The sequence below is a fragment of the Topomyia yanbarensis genome, chromosome 3 (genome assembly GCF_030247195.1).
Source record: "Topomyia yanbarensis strain Yona2022 chromosome 3, ASM3024719v1, whole genome shotgun sequence".
NCBI classification, from domain to species: Eukaryota; Metazoa; Arthropoda; class Insecta; order Diptera; family Culicidae; genus Topomyia; species Topomyia yanbarensis.
The window spans coordinates 73,301,508-73,322,923 of NC_080672.1; the positions used below are offsets into that span (position 1 = coordinate 73,301,508).

Genomic DNA, 21,416 nt, shown 5'->3' on the forward strand with positions numbered 1-21,416 from the left:
GTAGTGGTACCTCAAACAACTTTGGCTGGGGTATTTATTTTATTAGCCTCGATGCAGATGGTTTATTTTCCTAATTGAATTGCCATTGCTTAATATTTAATTTGGCGCGTCTTCTAAAAACACAACCCAACAACAGGTACACCACTCACCGGTATAATGCTATTCCCATAGCAGCACGCATCTTTCTTCTACTACCAACGCAGGCGGCGAGACGTTCATTTCACGCTCCACCGGTGACGATGCTCCGATCAACAGCAGGAGAATGGTAAACGTGAGTGTTCATCAGAGCGTTTCGACGTCGCTACACGGCCATGCTTCCTCGCCCGACTGTGTGACTGGGTGTGTGTGTGGTTGTGTAGGGCGTCCGTGTGTTTCCTGGTTGCTTCGGGTTTACTCGCTGTTAGGGACCATTCATAAATTACGTAACGCAAAAATTGCCCAAAATTGACTCCCCCCTCCCCCCATGTAACAAATTGTCACAAATTTTTTCATCCCCCCCTCCCCTGTTACGTAACAAATTCCAAGAAAAAAAAAATTTTCTTCGATGAAAACATGTTACGTAACGATCTAGTTAACACCCCCTCCCCCCTATGTCACAACTTGTCACATCTTGTCGTACCCCCTCTCCCCCCTAAAAGCGTTACGTAATTTATGAATGGTCCCTTAGTAGACACGCTATAGAGAGGTGTTCGACATTGCCGCCGGGAGGGTACGATATCTACAACTGGCTGTTTGTTCATCAGTTTTACGCCGGGTTCCGTTTCGATCGGAAGTTTTTCCTGTATAGTTGTCGTTGATATCGTCGTGGAGAGTGTTTTTAGAAGATTTGGGGGGCAAAGTGCATCCCAGTTCTTAAACAGCTCCAAGATTCCCACCTTAGTTTTGAGTATTGGTGACGCACGGAAAGAAATCGCGCGCACCAATTGTGTCACTTGATTTGGGCTCAAGGATAGAGGAATCCTTCTATGAGGAATTAGAGGGAGTGAGTGCAGTGCGGTTCGGCGGTGATTTGTACGAGAAAAAATCGATTAGGACTGTCGTGTAGAGAGGTGAAGCGAGAAGTGAGTTCGCTGCGGGGGGAACCGTGGGAATTCGTCCCGAGTGTGGCGTGAAGCCAATTGTGATAAGCATTGTGCGAGGGGTGGGGAATGGGGTATTTTCCCGATGAATCATGCATGCTTGATGCGGGCGAAAATAGCCAACAAACATAAACAAACCATAAAAAGGTTCACCGTGGAGGCGAACAACAAAACAGCAATAAGCGAAGGTTAGGAATTTGCTTCGGGAAGGGAAAGCGTGCACCGTCTGGATAGTTATGTAAAACGTGTTTGTTGCACTCCTGGGTGTGATCGCTACAGATGAACTCGGAAGCGACTGTCTCATTTTGATCGAATTTGAAGTGATTTTATGAATCAATTTGTAAGTCAAAGTATCTATTACGGGCGGATGTAATAGATGCCAGTCAATTGCTCTGTTTTGAACGTAAAAGGAACTGCACATAAGGAAGAGGTCGAGGTATGAGTAGATAGACAAGTAGCAATTGAAAATGCCTTTCAGATACATATAGGAAGTGGACGTTGATGAGAGGGTTGAAGACTGAGCGAGATCAACAACAGCAAGCGGCAATCGTACCTGTTTGTCAATGTGTTTCCTACCACTATCTACTGGTTAGTAGTAGTTCAATAGTAGATGGTTAGGTTCGTTAGATGACCGTCAGAGACAAGCCCCTCTCCGCATCAGCATGCTGGTGGCCGATTGCACGTGAATAGCCGAGGAAAGCGCAAAGTCGCAATTTGCATCGCCGTTGTGGTGGATCTATCGCCATCATGAGTGTGTTTTGGGATTATGATTTGATTATTGTGTTGTGTGTCTGTATTTGCTTCCTGCGGTTTTGGGTTAATTTTGCTATGGCGAATGCTGGGATGGTTTGGATGGTTGAGATTGATTATAGTGGAAAGGATTAACGATTTGTCACATCCCATTGCCGCCAATTAAATACGAATTATGGGTATGCTTTAGTCAAAATTTTACTCGTCGCAACATTCAGGATACGTCGAGCAATTTGTTGTACTGAACCTCACATCTCGTACTTGCCAGGGTAGTTTGTATGCTTTTTGACAGTATTTAAAAAAAAATCTGAGGATGTTAAAAGAGATATTGGAGTGAAACTTTTTGTATTTTTTTTTGTTAAAGCGTCAATCGGTATGCAGGATTGTGTCTGTTCTGATGACCTGAAATCAAGAATTAAATAATCATTTTACTTGATACTGCAACAAGATCATGATAGCTCATTTTTTTAGAATTTAGCTTTTTCACAAAAGGGTGGACAGTTTTTTAAAAAGTTTATTTTTCCCACGTTTTCGTTCTTTATGCAGTAGTTAATTAGCAAAATATGATTTGCCAAAAGTGAACGATTCGGGCGTTGTCATCTGTCGATATGAAATTTATCTGCAATTCTACAGGGTGCTTGGTACATGTTTAGGAACCTCTCGAGGGCTGATTGACTGTCATATTTGGAAAAAAATCGTTCTACACATACCATCAAATCTTAACCGTTACAGAGTTATTGAGCTTTTTGCGTTGAAATCTTATTTGCCTTAAAATACCGCTAACTCAAAAGGTATACTTTGTAATTCAAATCTTTACGGTCCATTGGGAAGGTAAGAAAATTTCCCATTGAGTGATGCCCTCACATGTTTCAGCTAATGAGTTTAAGTAACCTTTTCTAAGTAATTTTTTAAAAATTTAACAATTTTGATCGGTTTTTCGTTCATTTCTTGAAAATCTTAAAAGTTAACATCACCATTATAATAATTCAGATTGTTTGTCTTGAAGAACTGCATAATTCGTTCTTTGACATGATACACTTATCTTTTATTGCTTTCATGTGATTGAGTTATTCAACTTTAATATTTGCCGGCGAAACACTTTTTCCCCGAGTGGGTAGTAAGATTCGGAGATATTTCTACTCGTAGTGACGACAGTTCGGACATGGTGTATGTAAGTGAAAGTGAAAATTCCCAGATAATACCTGGTGGCTATTTGGAAATACCCTTTGTTAACGGGCTGTGCGACTGACGGCTCACCGAAAATGTGTTTGTTGACTAGTTGACTAGCACTACAAATGTTCCACAGTTAAGTACCAGTTACTCTATTCTTTTAAATTTCGTTGCCTTAATTTTCTTTTTCCTCCGATAAAACCTTCTTTGCGCGGGTACTGAAGCCCACATCATAGTGTTTACTAATGAGAAGGTATCTCCGACAACAGACAGCCCCTCTAGCTCAATGGAGGTCGATTTGAGTATTTATCTGATAGCAAAATAATGCTGATAAATCTTCTTTTCCATATAAATTATATTCATCTAATGCAACAAGCCCCTGGAGGTCTACTTCTGGACCTAATATAACCCATTTAACATCATCGGTATATCGCGTAAACTAACTAAACAACACTCGGCCGTGCACGAAGAAGTATCTGGCCTACGTACCCGCCTGGGAAGTAGAGATTGATGGTGTAGTCTCCGACAGGGGTCTTAATTGCGAAATATGGGGTTGGCTCCTTCCAGAACCCTTTGCTTCAGTCAGTGAAAATTCCGAGTTGCGAGCAATGGCGTTCTTCCAAACTTTGTTCTTTTGAACCGGGCTCGTCTTCATGTTCGCCTTTTTGTGCCTCAGGGCATGCCGTCATTGAGAACAATTGGACCATACAGCTACCCAGTGTAGAAACCTAGAAACTACGACTAATTTCTACGCTCCCTTGTCCACTAAAGAGCGAGAGTCTGACAATTCTATTGAGGAAACAGGTTCTAATGTGCCTATAAAATTTCGAAAAAAGAAATTCATTCCCTCTCCTAAGCTACATCGTAAAGGCCTGAGAGTGTCCTTTGATGGGTGCTATTACTAAACCGAAGTAAGTGGCTCCTCGTCTCGGAAATCTTAGAAACTAATAGGAATTTCCTCATGAGACATCAAAAACTCCATGTGTTCCTATATTTCATTCCCATGGATTTTTTAGGTTTAACACGAAGTAATTGGTTAACTTCCGATTTAGATCTTCCACAATTTTAACATTATACGCCAGAACCGAGTTAATCCTATCATATCCATATATCTATAAGATATTGAAGTTGTCGGTTGTCAAGTCCGAGTCAAAGGCATACATTGCTCCCATATAGATCGCACCTCAGCTGATTCAAGAATACTTCAACTCCCACGGTATGCTAAACCCTAAAAAATTTTTTTGGCTGATTTTTGTATGGAAAATGTCAAAAAGCATGATAAAGTAAGCTTACCCTATTCATAGGGTTGTTCTTAGCTTTATTGTGCATAGTTTAGAGAGTTAAAAAAGTGCCTGTTCGTAAATTTTGGTTTGCACCTTTCTTTCTTATATGTAGTTGAAGTTGGTGTAAAAAAATGTAAAAATCTCCAATTACTTTGAAACAAATGAGTATTTTTACAAACAGTCTTCGACAATATTATGTAGTTTTGTTAGCTACAGATTTGTCTAGAACATAGTTTGCACGAAAAATCACAATGAAAAAGTTATATTAAAAAAACTAGATTTAAGGGAGTTGCCATAGAAAACGCCATATAAATGGATAACCTTTACTCCTACAAGCTCAAGTTCTTAAACTAAATTGTTAACTATGAGCATTCCAAAAACTTTGTCGAAGACATCATCTTTCTATCTCGTCAATTAAAAGGTTAATTTTTTTAGTTCGATCATAGTAAGCCATGCCTAATTTCAATTGTTATCAGATTATGGGGAATATTCATACGAACAATTCCTCCAGAGGCATCCTGTGAATAAATTCGATGGTTTCGCCTCTAGTGAAGTTCACGTTTTCGGCGTTTCCGACCACTGAGGGTTGTATTTACGTTGATAACCGATCTATCTTACTGCTTGATTTTCCCGACAATTTCAATATGATCATGACTACTTCACCACCGCGGCTAAGTGCGTTGGATTTATCTTTGTAGTCGACGAAACGAGATCTGGCGCGAACAGCAGTGGACGGTCTCCCACTCAGAATTGTACGCGAAAAGGTCGTATAGGGACTTTTTAAATGTAGGATCGCCTGATTTTTTTTTCCGAATATACGCAACGTTTGAAACGCAAATGAAAAACTTAAAGAATGTTGAAAACAAGGTTATTGTCATCGTCGACGGATTATCAAGAGAAATAATGTTTCATCTGGTGCCTAGGTCCTACGTTGTGTATTCCATTCAATCGTTGATCGGAATACACGGAACCAAGAATCCCTTTTTGGCGACAACAGCATTCCATATAGATCTACACTCAAACAATTGATGTTTCGCGATGAAATGATAATACTTTATTTAAATGTAATGATTGCTCTTTGAACACACAAATTTATCTGACAGCAAAAATTCTCGCGCTAAGCATTGTAGTGCGCATATCACTGTAGCGTTCGTTAGATGATTACAGCTATGTATCGCTTCTATGCTAATCATTATGACAGTAGTGGTAAGGGTAATCATAAAAGAGGCTGTGCTCCCCACAAAACTGATGGTTTATATCTACCCTTCAACAACCATATCCACATCGTTACAGTTCCAAGGAGGCTCTCCATTCGATCGAGCATGCATTTTCAGGGGAAAACATGGGAGTTCCTTAGTTCTTTATCTGAAATCATTCTTCAGTATTTCTTGTCAGAGAACGCTCGAAAATTGACATATTTGTTGGAACAATGGAAGTTTGGGAATCCCGAAGGCACAAACTAGCCTTGGTTCAAAGGGATGGATAAGGTTCGCGACTTCATTTGGATGATATCTCAGGTCATGTCTAGTCATTATACGTTGGATGAGCATCTTCGGTGTAGTGGAGAGCGGTCTCTGCGCTTATGGTGACGATTATCGCAACATTAAACATGTTGTCTGGTCGTGCGCCTAGTGCCCTAGCGCCAAACTTCCATTAAACGAATCTCTTCGGCCTCGTTTCAGTTCTAAATGTGCTAGCTAGCCTTGATCTCCTTATACGTCTCTCATATTCAGATTTTTAAATACAATAGATATCAATTTAGTTATCTCTTCTCATATGGCTGATATGCTAACAGTTACCTGGAAATCTGGTCCCAAAAGATTTGCCCAGCAGATCCAAGGAGGGCACTCGGCGATCCAGTTCATGATGTCCTGTAGTATTCTTCCGTTTGCCAAAAAGATGCAAGTTTAATTTCTTCTTTTCCGTAACATTGTTGTCCACCCTCTCTTCACTTTCCCTGATACGGTCTATGCTCCTCTGAAGTTCAAATCAATTCCTCTTGTGTATATCTTTTGTCTTCCATACAATAAGTCTAATAGTGTTTCTTCTTGTTTAAAATAATAGTACATGCTAAAAAATAACAAACTATATATCTAGTCACTGAAAATTTTTCTAACCATTTCTTTTAACCTGAATAAAAATGCACTAATATTTTTCTCTTGTCGATCTGAATTTTGAATTTTGAGATGTAGATGTGTCAAAATATATTCCCCTTGGTATTACTAAAAAATAAGTTGAAATTTTAAACAAATCCTTATCTTCAAGAAATTTAAATTGTAAGCCAAAAGAAATTTGTATCTCAAAAAAAAAAAAAATGAAATTATTATGCATCGAGAATTTCAGACGCATGCATTTTGTCCGCAAGACAAACATGCGGTTAATTTCAGGTTTTAGTTTGTTCCAAACTTTGGAGTGGGTATTTCCCCTCTCGGTTATTTTCGAGTGGGCAGTACTACCCAAGGGATCCGCCGGCCCTGCCAAATGTAACGTAACGATACATTTTGTTGATTAATAATTAGAATAGTTACAAAACTCTCCAAAAAAACTCAAATTTTGAGTTATTTTACTAGTAAAAAGCCATTCAGTACACTTAACTAAAAGATATTTGTACTTACATTGATAGAAAATTTTCTCAGCTTTCCAATGAAACCTTGGAAATAACGATATAAAGCATATTCTTTAGATTAGTCTTTTAAGCACTTGCAAGTCGATTACAGGACACGTTTAGTAAGGAAATTACAAAGAAATGAGAAGAAATAGGAATATGATGTTCAAGAACAAATTATGAATCGTCCCGAAACCCAACTTTGGATAACAGATATTGCTATAATCATACTTCATTATTTTGAGAAAATTAACGAAAACCTCCTCAAGAACACTAACTTTTAACTACTTTACAACTAAAAGGTAATTAAAACTAATTAACTGAAAAATATGAGAACACCATCCAATAGGAAATTTTCTCACCTTTAGAAGGGAACCAAAAGATTTAAAATACAAAGAATGCTGTTTGAGTTGCAAGTATTTTTAGACAAATAAGTTTTTTACACAAAAACGGTAACGGTTGAGATTTGATGGTATGAGTAGAACGATTTTTTTCATGAACCAAACACCCTGTATGAAATTTATTAATCCCTTTTGAGGGCTTGTTTCTATGGTTCCCTAGATTAGTACCATGCAAATTAGAAAAAAACGATATTTTCACCCTCGCGTTAAAATTTCAAACCCCTTCCCCTCTTAATTTAAACTATTCGGTCATGTCTCTGAATCGGTTGCTTGGCCTTTTATAATAACAGAAAAATCTCAACGTCTGCACACAGTGTGGCATAATGCTACTTTCGGCGAACAAAATCTCTATCGCTCTGGGTATCTTGGAGGTTTAATGTCTTTGAGAAAGCACATTGGGTAGAATTGAGCATTATTTTGACAACTTTGATTTTTATTTTGGTGAGTATCAACTGATCTGCATCAGTTATATTGTTCGACAGCGTTCGGACAAAGGTCGTAAAAGCTCCACTCGATTCTTGAGTTTTTTTTGTTCGAAAAGGTTGAAGAACTGCTTATAGCCTTTGGTTATTGTGTAAATATGTTATGATCTCTTAGTTACCGAAATAAATAATATTTCTCTCAGGCCCTGATGATGATCCAACAGTGGGATCGAAACGTGGGCGAAGATCACACAGTAATTGACGCAATCGCTTTATCGATTAAAAAACCATACCACATCCGTATATTTTCAACAGTCGCTACGCACCTCTATTCAATTGAATTAAAAACTGTTGCTAGAATCCATTACTAGTCGCTAGCAGCTGGACAAAAATATTTTCTAAAAGGTTTTTTTTAATTTTTTTTTTGCAAGATGGAATTAAACACACAAAAAATCGTCAAAAACAATTATTTGTTTATTTTGCTAGGGTCTCAAACATGACGTATCAAGAAATAGAAGGCGACGAAAATATTTAATGTTAAGATTTATGCCGAAACGTCTCTTAGGTAAATCCCAAGCGTACTAAAATCGCTGTGGACTTCTTCCAAAAGTTGTGCCGGCCGGAAAATGCTGCACATCAGCCATCTTGTTACAAGGTTATTTGTAAGAATATTTTTGTGCTTCTCACTCAGTTCTATAAATTTCATTTCACAGGTTCACTATTCTTCTCTTTAATGTGCCAAGGAAAATTTCAGAAATTGCCTTATTACTTATGAAACTTTCTACCGAATAATCTTTTGCTCGTTTTTAACCTAAATGGTTTCGTGTAAAATGCGAATGATCGTGTTTTTGCAATGTGATCTTAAATAAACTTTCGAACCGATTGTCCGGCGGATCGCATTTCTCTTATCCGATCATTCTCCACCAATGCAATGTATTTCCCAGGCATTCCGTCGTCATGAATTATACCATGCTGCCTTCATCCAATCTCTGCTGCAAGAAACGACGATGCATTTTCTGGCAATTAGAAAACATCGTTTTTCTTCCCCACTGACAGCACAGTTCCCGCTACCGGTCGGTTGCAACTGATGCTTTACCCAAACTTAATCACTTCGCCTACCCTGCCACGTGCCCGGCCCACCAGCCGTGGGACGTTGCCGTCGTCGCAGCGCGCGAAACAGTTTGAAGACGTGCCAAATTTAGCGATGATCTCCACCCAACCGGTATCTATCGGCATTAAAATCCAAACAATATGCTTTCCCCTGCGGTCGTCGAAGATGCTATACGTACGGAAAACTGGATTTCGACTCAACCGGGAACCGGGTCCCGTACGCGCATCCACATACCGGAATTATCAAGTTTATCAAAACCTGTTCTGGTTAAAATGTCAAAGCGTGTCAGAATCGGGCGGTGGTCCCGTCATCAGTTCAGATCTCTCTTCAACCGGGCGGATATTTTATCACGGGTAGAAGAGTTTTATGAGCTCCCCTGCATAATTGTCAATGGCGGAGTACCGCCTGCCTATGTATGTTGCTTTACATTCAGAGAAACTGTCGGTCCGTAACTTGTCTCCAACGAGCGTAGAAATTTCATAATCATGCAAACTACATAGGAGGTAGTACACTAAGGCTGCGTGTCATTGGAAAATGTTGGTGCCCGGTGGTGGAGGGAAAGACAATAGAAAAAGGTATTAAAAGTTGCTTGAAGCGTGGAATAGCGTAACGGGCAGCTTTGATTAAATATTTTGTGAGGGCAGTCAAGTTGAGCAACCGGAAGTGAGGGAAAAGTGTGCTGAAGAGTTGGCACTTTTTAGAGTTTTAACGGATTCATTGAATGTTTTTTATAAACCGCAGGTGTTATTTTTTTAGGAAAAAGGTAATGAATATAAAGCAGTTTAAACTAACACTAGGTCAGCAAGTTATTCTACTGTCAGTACAGTATCGGAATGATGTTAATTGAAGGAGTTTGAAGGCTAGGATTACATTGGTGTGGCTCAACAGCACAGCACTTTTTGAGTTCCTTTTATGGTCCCAAAGAACTAAGTAAATTTTGGGGGGATTGGTTGCTTCTCGGATTTGCGCATTGCGTTCGAAGTTGTCCGACTTTTGTTAGAAGGTCCGCCACTGTGCGCCGGCTAGTGGTAAGTTGCTACTTGTTGGTGGCAATTCAAAACAACACATTGAAAACTTTACTTGTATGCCAGTTCTCAGTTATTTTATGTCATAGGGCAGAATACTGCGTATCATTATCACTAATTTCAAATGGCGGTAAAAAGTTTTGGTTAGGTATATTCTTGTAGATCATACTTTTTTCAACATTTTTGATAATATTTTAAAGTGTACCGTAATGCCGATAAGTCTCCCTTTCGATACAAATTATATCAATCTTATACAATATGGGTGGTCTAATTCCGGGTTAACGATGAGCCATTTAATGTCATCGACATCTCGAATGATCTGACTAAACAATACTCGATCGTGATCGATATCATCACGGTCCGACCAGATGAACGTATGTTATGTGTGAGCGACCTTGTACAGGTAAATCTGATTGCACGTTGTGAGTTTTTTTACGAAGAAGGATCTTGTCTATGTACCCGCTAGGGCAGTAGAGATTGATAGTGTGGAGTCCGACAGGGGTCTTAATTGCGAAGATCTGCTGATATGAGGGGTTGGCTCCTTCAAGAGCCCTTTGCTTCAGTTTGTGAAAATTCTGGATTGCAAGCAATAGCGTTCAGCTAAAAATCGAGGAGTATTAGAAAACAAGTTATTTTCCATCAGCCTCATTCTGGGATTTTCGCCGGATCAGCTCTTCCAAACTTTGTTCTTTTGAACTGGGCTCATCTACCTGTCCGCCTATTTGTGTCGCGAGGCATTAACTACATATCCATTGTAGAAACACGGCACGGCGTGCAGGGCCGGCGGAACACGTGGGTAGTATGGGTAGTATTACCCACTCGAAAATAACCGAGGGAGGAATTACCCACTCTGAAGTTTGGAACAAACCAAAACCTGAGATAACCCACGTTGTATTGCTTTACAATTAAAATTTCTTGAAAATATGGGATAATACTTAGGATTTGTTTGTAATTTGAAAATATTTTTTATATTAAAACTAAGGGGAATATATTTTGACACATCTACTTTTTAAAACAAGGAATTCCGATCGATATACAAAAAAAATTAATGCAATTTTTTTTAGACTAAAGGATGCAGTTAGAAAAACTTTTAAATACTAGATGTACAATTTGTATTTTTTAACAAGAACTACTATTTGATTAAAAGTTGAAATAAGGAAAAACGCGATTAGGCTTTTTATAAAGAAGGCAAAAAACACGTACAAGAGGGATTGATTCCAACATAAGAGCAGCAAAGACCATAGCGGACATATAGGGGAGGTCAAGAATAGCCAGCACATTGCGGACTGAAACGAGGCCGAGGGGATTTTTTTAACGGAACACCAGGCGCACGGCCAGAAAACATGTTAAATGTCGCGATAACCGTCACCACAAGCGCAGAGACCGCCCTCCACAACCCAAATACGTTGGAGATGTGCATTTAACCTATATCGATTGGACATGACCCGAGATATCATCCGAAGGAAGTCACGACGAATGCGAGTTTCATGGTACACAAATTCATTTACAATTTCAAATATTTCCCCATCTAGCACCACTACGACTACGGTACCCACGTTGTTTACCAGCGACTTCGTTTTCCGGTATTAATCATGACAGAGTATCGTCCTGCTTCAATCCATTCGAAGCATGTTGAAATTTCACCCGCATTTGCTATAGTTCATTTCGTTTCACTGAATCGTACGCTGTCTTGAAATCTATGAACAGATAATGCGTCTGGAAGTTGTACTCCCGGAATTTATCAAGGATTTGTCTCAGCGTAAACATTTGATCCATCGTTCATCGACCCTCATGAAAGCCGGCTTGATATTCGCCGACGAAGCACTCCTCAAGCGATCTCAATCTGTTGAACGGAATATTGGATAAGATTTTGTAGGCCGAATTAAGAAGGGTTATTCCTCGGTAATTATCGCACTCCAGTCTGTGCCCTTTCATAAAGAGAGGGCAAATAAGGCCGTCTAGCCAGCTAGCAGGTATTTCTTCTTCCTCCCATATTTTCGACATAATATGGTGTAGAACTTGACTTGCCGCTTAAGAAGTTCAGCCGGGAGCTGGTCCTACCCCGCAGCTTTGTTATTTTCAGCTCCTTGATAGTATTTCTAATCCGATTAGAATAATAGCACATTTTGATACACAAAAACGCTCCTCCATAGTGTTTTCGTGGCCCTGGCGAATAATATTAAAATACCAGAAGATCTACGTCGGATGTTAACCAGGTTTTACACAATATAAATGCATTCTGTAAAACCTAGGAAAATAATAGGACTGAAATATAGAGACTTGGAATTTTTAATGTCCCAAGAGGAATATCCGAGATCATGGTCCACTTACCCAGGACCGATCAAGGGACACTTTCAGGCCTTTACGAGGAAACTTAGAAGAAGAAAAAAATATCAGAATCACGTGAACAGGGGAGCATAGAAATTAGTCGTGGTCGGTGCCGTATCCCTTTTTTAGAATTTCTTTTCGAAGTATTTCTTAAAAGAACGCTTCAGTTTTTCCCCGTATAATTTATATGTGGGATATGTCGATAGTTCATGCGGAGTCTCTCCACAAACTTTTCATGATTCTCTCCGCATTTTCCATGCCTTGTTTCTACAATGAGTAACTCTATGACCTCATTGTTTGAAAAAAAAAAAAAGAACAAAGTTTGGAAGAACAGCTCCGGCAAAAGGTTCAAAATGAGTCTCAAGGAAAATAAATTGTTTTCTTATACTCCTCGATGTTTGCTGGACGCACTTGTTTGCATAACAGGTTTTTTACTGGCTGAAGCAAAGGGGCTCTGGAACGAGCCAACCCCACATTTCGTAATTAAGGCCCTGCTCGGAGACAACACCATTAATCTCTACTTGCCGGGCGGGAACGTATACGAAATACTTCTTCGTACACGACTGAGTGTTTTTTAGTTAGATCGCGTGATATATCGATGATGTTAAATGGCTTATTTTTGGTCCGGATGTAGACCATCCAGGACCATCCATATTTGATGGATATAATTTGTATTGAAAAGGAGACTTTAGAGATCGGTTTTATTTTCGCTATGGGAGAAATATTCAAAACGACCTCCACTAATCCTGAAAGGATGTCGGTCGTCGAAGATACCTTCCAATTAGTTAATACTATCTTTCGGGCTTCAGTACCCACGAAAAGAAGGTTTTATCTAAGTAATTGTTACTTAGCTGTGGAACATTTGTAGTATCAGTAATCAACAAACACTTTTTCGCTGAGCCGTCAATCATATAGCCCGTTAACAAAGGGTGTTTCCAAATGGTCAATATCTGCTGGCAGGGAATTTTCATTTTCACTTACTCACGCCATGCCTAAACTTTCGTCAGTCACTTCGAATCTTATTATCCACTCCGGAAAAAAATGTTCTGCCGGTCCTGACGGCGTGGAAAATACGGAAAGAATCACGAAAAGTCTTCTTACTGTGTTGAGAATCCGCATGATCTTCCGACATATTTCGCGAACAAATTATGCAGGGAAAAACTAATGCATTATCGCTCCGAAAAGAGGGTTACGTCACCGGCCACGACTAGTTTCTACGCTCCCTTGTTCACTAATGAAGAGTGTCTGATAATCCCATTGAGGGAACATCTTCTAATGCGCCTACAAATTTTCGATAATATCCTGACTCCTGCGTGTAGAAGACAAAAGGTCAAGTCACCGGGAAGCTCCAGTGTAAAAAAATCAGTTTTTTTGTCAATTTTTTTAGAAAGATGGGTGAAGCGAATTTATCGAAACTTTTGTAGATTATACTACATCATTTCAACAATATTCTGTAATTTCTTAATGCAAAAATATCAACTAGCGACTCGGTGACGACGCTTTTTGTGGAACGTCTCTGGAAAAACACGATTTGCGGTGTTAACTGCCATTCAAAAATTACTTGACCGATTTATTTCAAACTTTGCATACACATTTTATGTAAAAAATGCCTAATTCCTACGTTGAGTTTTTGGGATAATTTTTCAATTAAGGGGGCTTTTTACTCGCAACACGGCGAAATTTTTGTTGAAAAACAGCAATTCCGCCATTTTATTTTTTATTAAATTTTTATTGAAAAACAGCGATTGCGCCATTTTATTAGTAAAAACCGATTTAATCCACCTATCAGTGAGATGAGACATTTCTTACGCATATCACTGTTGTATTATTCATTAGTTTGCCGATCACACCCGAAGTTGGCAAGCACTAGATGAAAGATAAGCACAGTTTCGAGTCCTACACGAATAACACTTCGAATAAACTGAATAAGCTAAAGAAAAATAATAAAACAAAAAAAAATAATTATGCAGCAAAAATTTAATTTTAAAGAGAATTAAAAAAAAAGTTATTCATAAAATGGATATAATGATTAACATGATTCAAATTAATAAAATAAATAAATCAAATTAGCTCAAATGGAAATTAGACAATATTAAAAAGGTTACGAAATCAAGAGAGTCAATTAAATTGTTTCAAGATAACAAACTGTCATACAATAACAAAGAGAACTGACTAAACCGAATCGATAGAATGAAGAAACCGAACAAAACATATGAACTGGGAAAAACTAACAAGTTAATTAATTGATTAAAGTAAATAAAATAAATAATATGGATAAAATTAACCTTTTCATGCCTAATATGTTTCTAGCACATATAAGATTCCAAAACCGTTTTTCTTAAAAGTGTTACAGTAAAGAAACACAAAAAGCCTGTTTTGATCAAGATAGATGCTTCTCTAGCAGTGTTAGAAGATGCTGAAGTTTTACATACCAATCCTTAATATACATCTCCTGCAACATTTTCAATAGTTCCATTGGGCAGGAAAGGTAGCCGAAAGCGGTCCAAATTGATAAGATTTATCAGTTTCCAAAAATATTTGAAGACAACGAAGATATATAAAAATATAATTTTTCACAGACAACTGAAAATGTTTCTGGCAGCATTGCTCCAGTGGAATCCAATCAGAACAATTGCAATAAATTCAGTTCTACGGATATTTCTTGTAACTAGTAGCGCTCAAATAAACGGTGATAGTCACAATTATTAGTTTTACTTTTTTGTGAGGAAATCTTGTCTAACCCCAAAGTTATAGCTGTTTGAAAACGTTGTAACAGGGTAAACACAGGTTTAATAAAATCTATAAAATGAATAGAATGAACAAAATAATTAAATGAAGAAAGTGATAAAATGAATAAAAATACTTTCTGTCTATACATTAGAATAGAATTAATAGAAAAATTAATAGAAAAATTATATTGCGTCTAATTAATGTTCTAGATGAAATGAATAAAATGAATGATAGAGTTACATTAGTCAGATTATTAAAATGAATAAAATGTGTGAACCGGAAAATATGATAAAATTGCATAATACGCAAAAAGTGAATAAAATAAGTTAAATGAATGATTCGAATAAGATGCATGAGATAAAAAACTGATCGGATTGCATACAAAGAATGAAATGAATACAATAGATAAAATTAGGTCAAATAAATAAAATGAATAAAAAGAATGCTGTATGAAAAAAATCATTAAAATGAAATGATTTTATATTTAAAATTAGTCAAATATTTTAAATGAAAAACATAAACAAAACGAATATAATCCATGAAATCCATCCACTGGAAAAATGAGCATATAGAATAAAATTTAAAGAAATTTATTTAAATGAAGTAAATGAATAAAACGAATTTCACGAATTTCATAATATTCTGAAATGTTTGTGAAAATCCGATTGCAAAGAGCATGTTTTCGTTCTTCTTTTCTTGACGGCGTTGTTTTTACTTTATTTATGGGCCTTAATTAGTCATCAGGAATTTTGATTTTTGGAATTAAAAGATATCTTTTTGGTCACAGATTTCTGAAAAAATGATTTTTGTACAGAATAGAATTTTCAGGGCCAGTATTTTGACACCTAATTGGAAATAGTAAACTGAGATAAGGTCATCTGTGAATAATATTCATTTGCATTGAAGTATCTAGAAAAGAGTGTCGAGTGTCTAGGCTATGTGGGCAATTATATTATTGTCGATGGCATAAAAGCCGTACATTCAGTCGATTACAATGAAGTCTCTTTCCATCCATCCTTATCACTTGAGAATTTTCGTTTCATTCGGAATTCTCGTTCGGGAGATATGGGTTAATGAGTCCTTTACAAAAAAATACCATGACAAAGAAGCGGTTCGAACTACCAGAATAAGTATTTAAATTCATCGAAAATCTAGTGGCCATTGAAAGTATCCCTGGACCGCTTTTAGACACAAACATTCTTGAAATTACAAGTGAGGAATGGCAAATGATGGTTAGTGCTGTAACATTATTTTTTATATATAAGGCGAAATTTTGATTCCTTACATCTTTATTATCAATATTTCAACTGATAATTTTTACGCCATAATTAGTATAACATAAATCTTTCAAAGGAAGATAAATTTTCACTAGAATTTTGTTATTCTAAAATACAGATGCTCATGGTGATGTTACGAGTATAATATGAATATGAATTATATTAGAAATCTATTTTCTCACTACTAAGAGAATTACTTGGTGATGTGTGTATTCATATACCATCCAACGTCTATCTCACGACCAGAGTCGGAAAATGTTTTTTTCATTTGCCAAAATCAGGCGAAACTGACGAAAGAACGAAGCTTCTTTCCATACCACTAGCACTTTGCGAAATTGAAAATGAGACAACGGGCTAGGACAAAGCAAGCATGTAGCAGAGCGTTTTCATTATTCTCTCCGCACGCTCTTTTTCGCTTTGAGATTCAGAATGATATTGGTAACTTCGATATTGAACTTACTGCTGGGGAAACGAAAATACACTAGCAATGATATTTATTTGTCGATGCTCGATTCTGTAGATTTGCAAGCTAATGATGGTATTGTAAGACGGAAGCCTGATCGGTGTGCATATAACTCATTTTAACTATGTTCTAGTTGCATTATTAGATGCACATTGCATTAATTTCATTTAATGAATGAGAATCGCAAATTACTGAGCATGCATCAAAACGAACTTGTTACTTCGGATTGTCATAGGAAAACGAAAGTCGCTGCTGCTGCTACTCGTTTTCGTAGAATCGAGAAAGGAGGGGACATCGCCTTTATTGTTTTATTTTTTCATGCATTTAGCGACGAAAGAGGCAGGGAAAGGACGAAGATGAATTCTCTCGTTCATTGAATAGGTATGAGAATTTTAGGCTCTGCTCACGACTGAACGCATTGTCCAATCCAACGGGTAAATCAACTCCGGACAAATTTTCACTTTGAAGTGAATTTACACATTATTTGAAATGAACTTGCGTATTAATTTTTGAGAAATAGTTAATTTTCGGAATCCAATTCCTTGAATCACGCAGATGTGTTTTCATACCCGGATATTCAAAATCGGTTTAGTTTTGCCCCTAAAACACCAGTAAAGCAATACTCTGTATGAAATGATTTCATTTTTAGTTATTGAAAATTAGTAAGCGAAGATTAAAAATACAAAATGTTTAATATCTCCGCAGTTCGTGAACGGATATTTACAAGCTTTCTCATTTCGTACACATAACACGATTGCATTGCTTCGTTCAAAAGTTATTTGCTTTAAACCCTTTGTGTTTTGACTAAATCATTCATATCTCAGAAAGTAAACAACATATCGAAAAACAAAAATAGTAGTGCCAAATGGCCAAACGTTGGGCCTTTCTTTTGAAACTAATTTTGTTAAGATCGGTTCAGCGGTTGCTGAGATAATTACATGACATTAGTCCACAGACATACCCACACACACACACCCACATACAAACATTGTCCCAATTTGTCGAGTTGAGTCGATTGGTATATGAGACTCGGCCCTCCGGGCCTCGGAAAAACTTTTCAAAGTTTGAGCGAGTCCTATACATTTGTTTTGTAAGAAATGTAAAATCCCTTTAATTGAAAAATTATCTAAAAAACTCAACGTAGGGGTTAGACATTTTTTACATAGAATGTGTATGTTAAGTTTGAAATAAATCGGCCAAGTAATTTTTGAATGGCAGTTAACACCGCAAATCGTGTTTTCCAGAGACGTTCCACAAAAAGCTTCATCACCAAGTCGCTTGTAGATATTTTGGCATGAAAAAATTACAGAATTTTATTGAAATGGTGTAGTATAATTTACAAAAGTTTCGATCAATTCGCTTCATCCATCTTTCTAAAAAAATTGACAAATAAGCTGATTTTTTTACGGTGAAACCCTTACCACCGCCCCTCCCCCCCTCCCCTTAAGAAGTTTCAATTGTTCAGCACAGAAATTGGCGAAATTGTTGCACATCGAAGATTTCAGGCGCATGCATTTTGTGCACAAGACACATACGTGTCCAAGGTTTTGGTTTCTTCCAAAGTTTCGAGTGGGTAATTACCCTCTCGGTTATTTTCGAGTGGTTAGTACTACTCATGACACACACATTGGGATCCACATAATTCTCGTAGCGGATGTAGGAATGATGATCATTTGTTTTATTTGCTGCTTGGATTTTTTGCTACAATACTACAATGCACTTTGTGTGTTGGTGGTGCTCGTCTCGACCAGAATAATAAAACGAAATAATTGATTTTTCGACTACTATTTTTTTAAATAATTCAAAGTCCCACTGTGAAAAGTTATAACTCATCTAATTGCCACGATCATTCACTATTGGCTGCCGAATCATCTTACAAATTGGCTGTTTATGAAACGCCACCATTTATCGCTTGATCAATTGTTTCATTCATTACCAAGAGGCGTCCATCGTATTCCTCGGTTCGAATTAATCATGCGAAAGCAACAACGATTGACGTCAGATCGATTTGAACACCATTCGTTTCGGTCCGAAAGAAAACCACCCTATTGCTGCTAACACCCAATCAAACGATTTTCATCAAACAAATTCATTGTAAATCTTTAAATACGAAGCAGCAAAGTCAAACGATTGTTTGTCCGAAAGACGAAAACATATTAATCTTGCATGATGAATTCCCACGATTTGTGCTCACCCTGCCAGTATCAGAGGCGGACTATAAACAAACAAGCAAACAGTTTATCACAAGTCGATGACGTCATTGCTGTGAGAAATAGAAAACGCTGATTGGATGAAATTGGTGGAATAAGGAAACCACGTCGCATTCGGCGAAATGTTTGCGATCCATTTAGGTGAACTGTGGATCCTAGCTCGGAGGCGCGGGGGGAAAGATTTGAGTTCCGTTCGTTTAAACAGTTCAGCTACGGGCAGTGGCGGCGCTAAGGGGGGGGGGGGGCGAAGGGGGCAGCCGCCCCGAGCGGCAAAATTTGGGGGCGGCAAATGCTGCTCAACATAATTATCTATTAGTGATTATCATTGTTCATTAATCGCGATAAACGAAGAGTGTTGATGATCAGAAGTACGACGGATCTGACGGAACACAACAATATATATCTGAACCTGAACCTCAAACTTAACGATCTTAGCAAATCCAAGCGAAAATTGTTTTTAAAAAATTCTTTATTATTAGCTTAACTATTTTTGATAGTTACCAAAAGGAAGAATAAAGGTGAAAGTGCAGTTTATGTCTCACAAATAAGTAACCAGAAAAATTGGATTCTTACTGCTGCAATTGAGAGTAAATTTGATGTTAATTTTTTTCTTATGTTTATATTAACACTGTCTAATTGTGGCAAATATATCCCACACGCTGTACGGCGTTTTATTTAATTTCAATAACGTTTCCAAACTTTTGGGAATTTCCAACACTTACAATTGCAATTGGTTTTTGATAACGGCGAAATCTTTGCACTAACCCCTTTAACTCTCTTGTTACCTACCGTACCAATACTTTGCTATATCAATATGTCGTCTCTAGCTCACTCCGTTAATTTCCGTTTGTCCCCAGCTTCGCAGAGCACGAGGACTCCTCAGGTTCCCTCCATCGTGGTCGACCTACCTTGCTCGTTGTGACTACTTGTGCCAGACTGATTATTTTCAGGAACCATTTTACCCGTTTGTCGTCCGCGACTTTGAGGACGTGCCCAACTCACCACAGCCTCGTATATTCTGCTGTGTGAACAATGGATAGTATAGTCCCAGAGCCACAACGTGATCTTCTGATGCCCTTGGAGGAGTCTCAGTGGTGTGCCCTGAACACCACTGAGACTTTCCTTTTTTGTTCGACTTTTGAACAATAATTGAGTTTGTAATTGAAAATTGCACACTTATCGTGACTTACTTTATGATTTATCTGCACTTAGTTTATAAAGTAAATCAATATATCTAAATATGAAGACTTTTATAAAAGAGCACGAAAAAAAGCACGAAAACTATTTTTTAGAAAATCCTTGGAAAGTGACACGGAAAATCGAAACTATCAATATTGAGTACCAACAGATCACTAAAGTTTGAAGACATGTAAAAAATAACTTCACTGCAGATTTGTTTTTCGAGGTTATGTGCTTGATGCCGAGGGCCGGAGCATTTTTTAAGGAGATATTATGATGGACTGACTTCATCTAAATGTCGGTTTACATAATTGAGATCGACGGTGTCGTTACCGTTTCGATTGCGTGTGACGAAGCGGTTGGTTGTTTCAAGGACCGTTTTCTCCAGTGAGTGAAGATTTTGAATGGAAATCGCACAGTAGCAGTATTGCTGTGTTGGATTTGTTCTTCACAAGGTTTGTACCGCGCGTCATGTTTTGCACTAAATAAAGGCAAATAGGCCATTTTAGTAATACAATCGCGAGTGGCAAGTACGCAGAGAATCAGAGAATTCAAAATTTTTTACGGAAATACTGGAGAAAGCCATGTCTCACCACGACAAATCGTTGTGCTCTCTTGGCTTGGGAAGAGTATGACTCTGACGATCCCCATCGTGAGATATCTGTTACTGCTCCTAAAAACTGTAGTCGAACGCGATTTATTTGTTAAAAACATTTGTTATTAACGGCCGAATATAACAGCTACAGGAAACTCTGAGACAAAGCCGAAGCAAACGGCTCCAGGTTTTGGAAATTTGAGAGGTTCCACCGTTTCAAGAAACATAAAAAAGGGGTTATCTTCTCGCTGATCTAACTTTCTTCATGGTCTTTGCTACAATTTTAAAGAGGTGGCCTGCTTTCCTGCCCATGATCAAATATTTGTCCCTTTTTTGTTGCTATGCAAATATGAAAACGAGCGTTAAGTTTGCAACAATTTTCACTATTTTCAATTGTAAGTCATTGCAGTTCGTTATTTAATCTTCTATCAACTTTAGATTTAATTTCATTTGGTTTTTTTATTATTCTTCAACCATATGATTTCCTTCTGATACTCAATTAGATTCGGTGTTGGGAATCTGTCGTAAGCTGCGCGCGTCCACTATCATCGTCTACTGATTCGCCATTTAGATGTTTGTCATAATACTGTTTCCACCTATCGATCATTTCAAACATATCTCCTGACACATAGCCTTCGCAAGAACGATTCGCCATCTTCCTTGTCTTATTATCGTCTTATAGCTCTATCGCCACGTTATCTGGATCTACCGTATTTTTCGTCCGAATACTGAGTTTTTTTTTCTGATCCGTGCTTGTTTGTATCGTTTCTCGTTCACCCTCATATGGT

The 21,416-nt window shown here is 37.8% G+C and overlaps 1 protein-coding gene across 1 annotated transcript in view; it reads left to right on the forward strand.

Moving 5' to 3' along the window:
* The first annotated feature begins 731 nt into the window (after nucleotides 1–731).
* LOC131687596 (ral guanine nucleotide dissociation stimulator-like 1) overlaps nucleotides 732–21,416 on the forward strand; it is a 72,993-nt gene continuing 52,308 nt past the window's right edge. The window contains exon 1 of the mRNA XM_058971683.1: nucleotides 732–1,061. The gene's annotated coding sequence lies outside the window, so the exon portion shown is untranslated. The remainder of the gene's footprint in view (nucleotides 1,062–21,416) is intronic.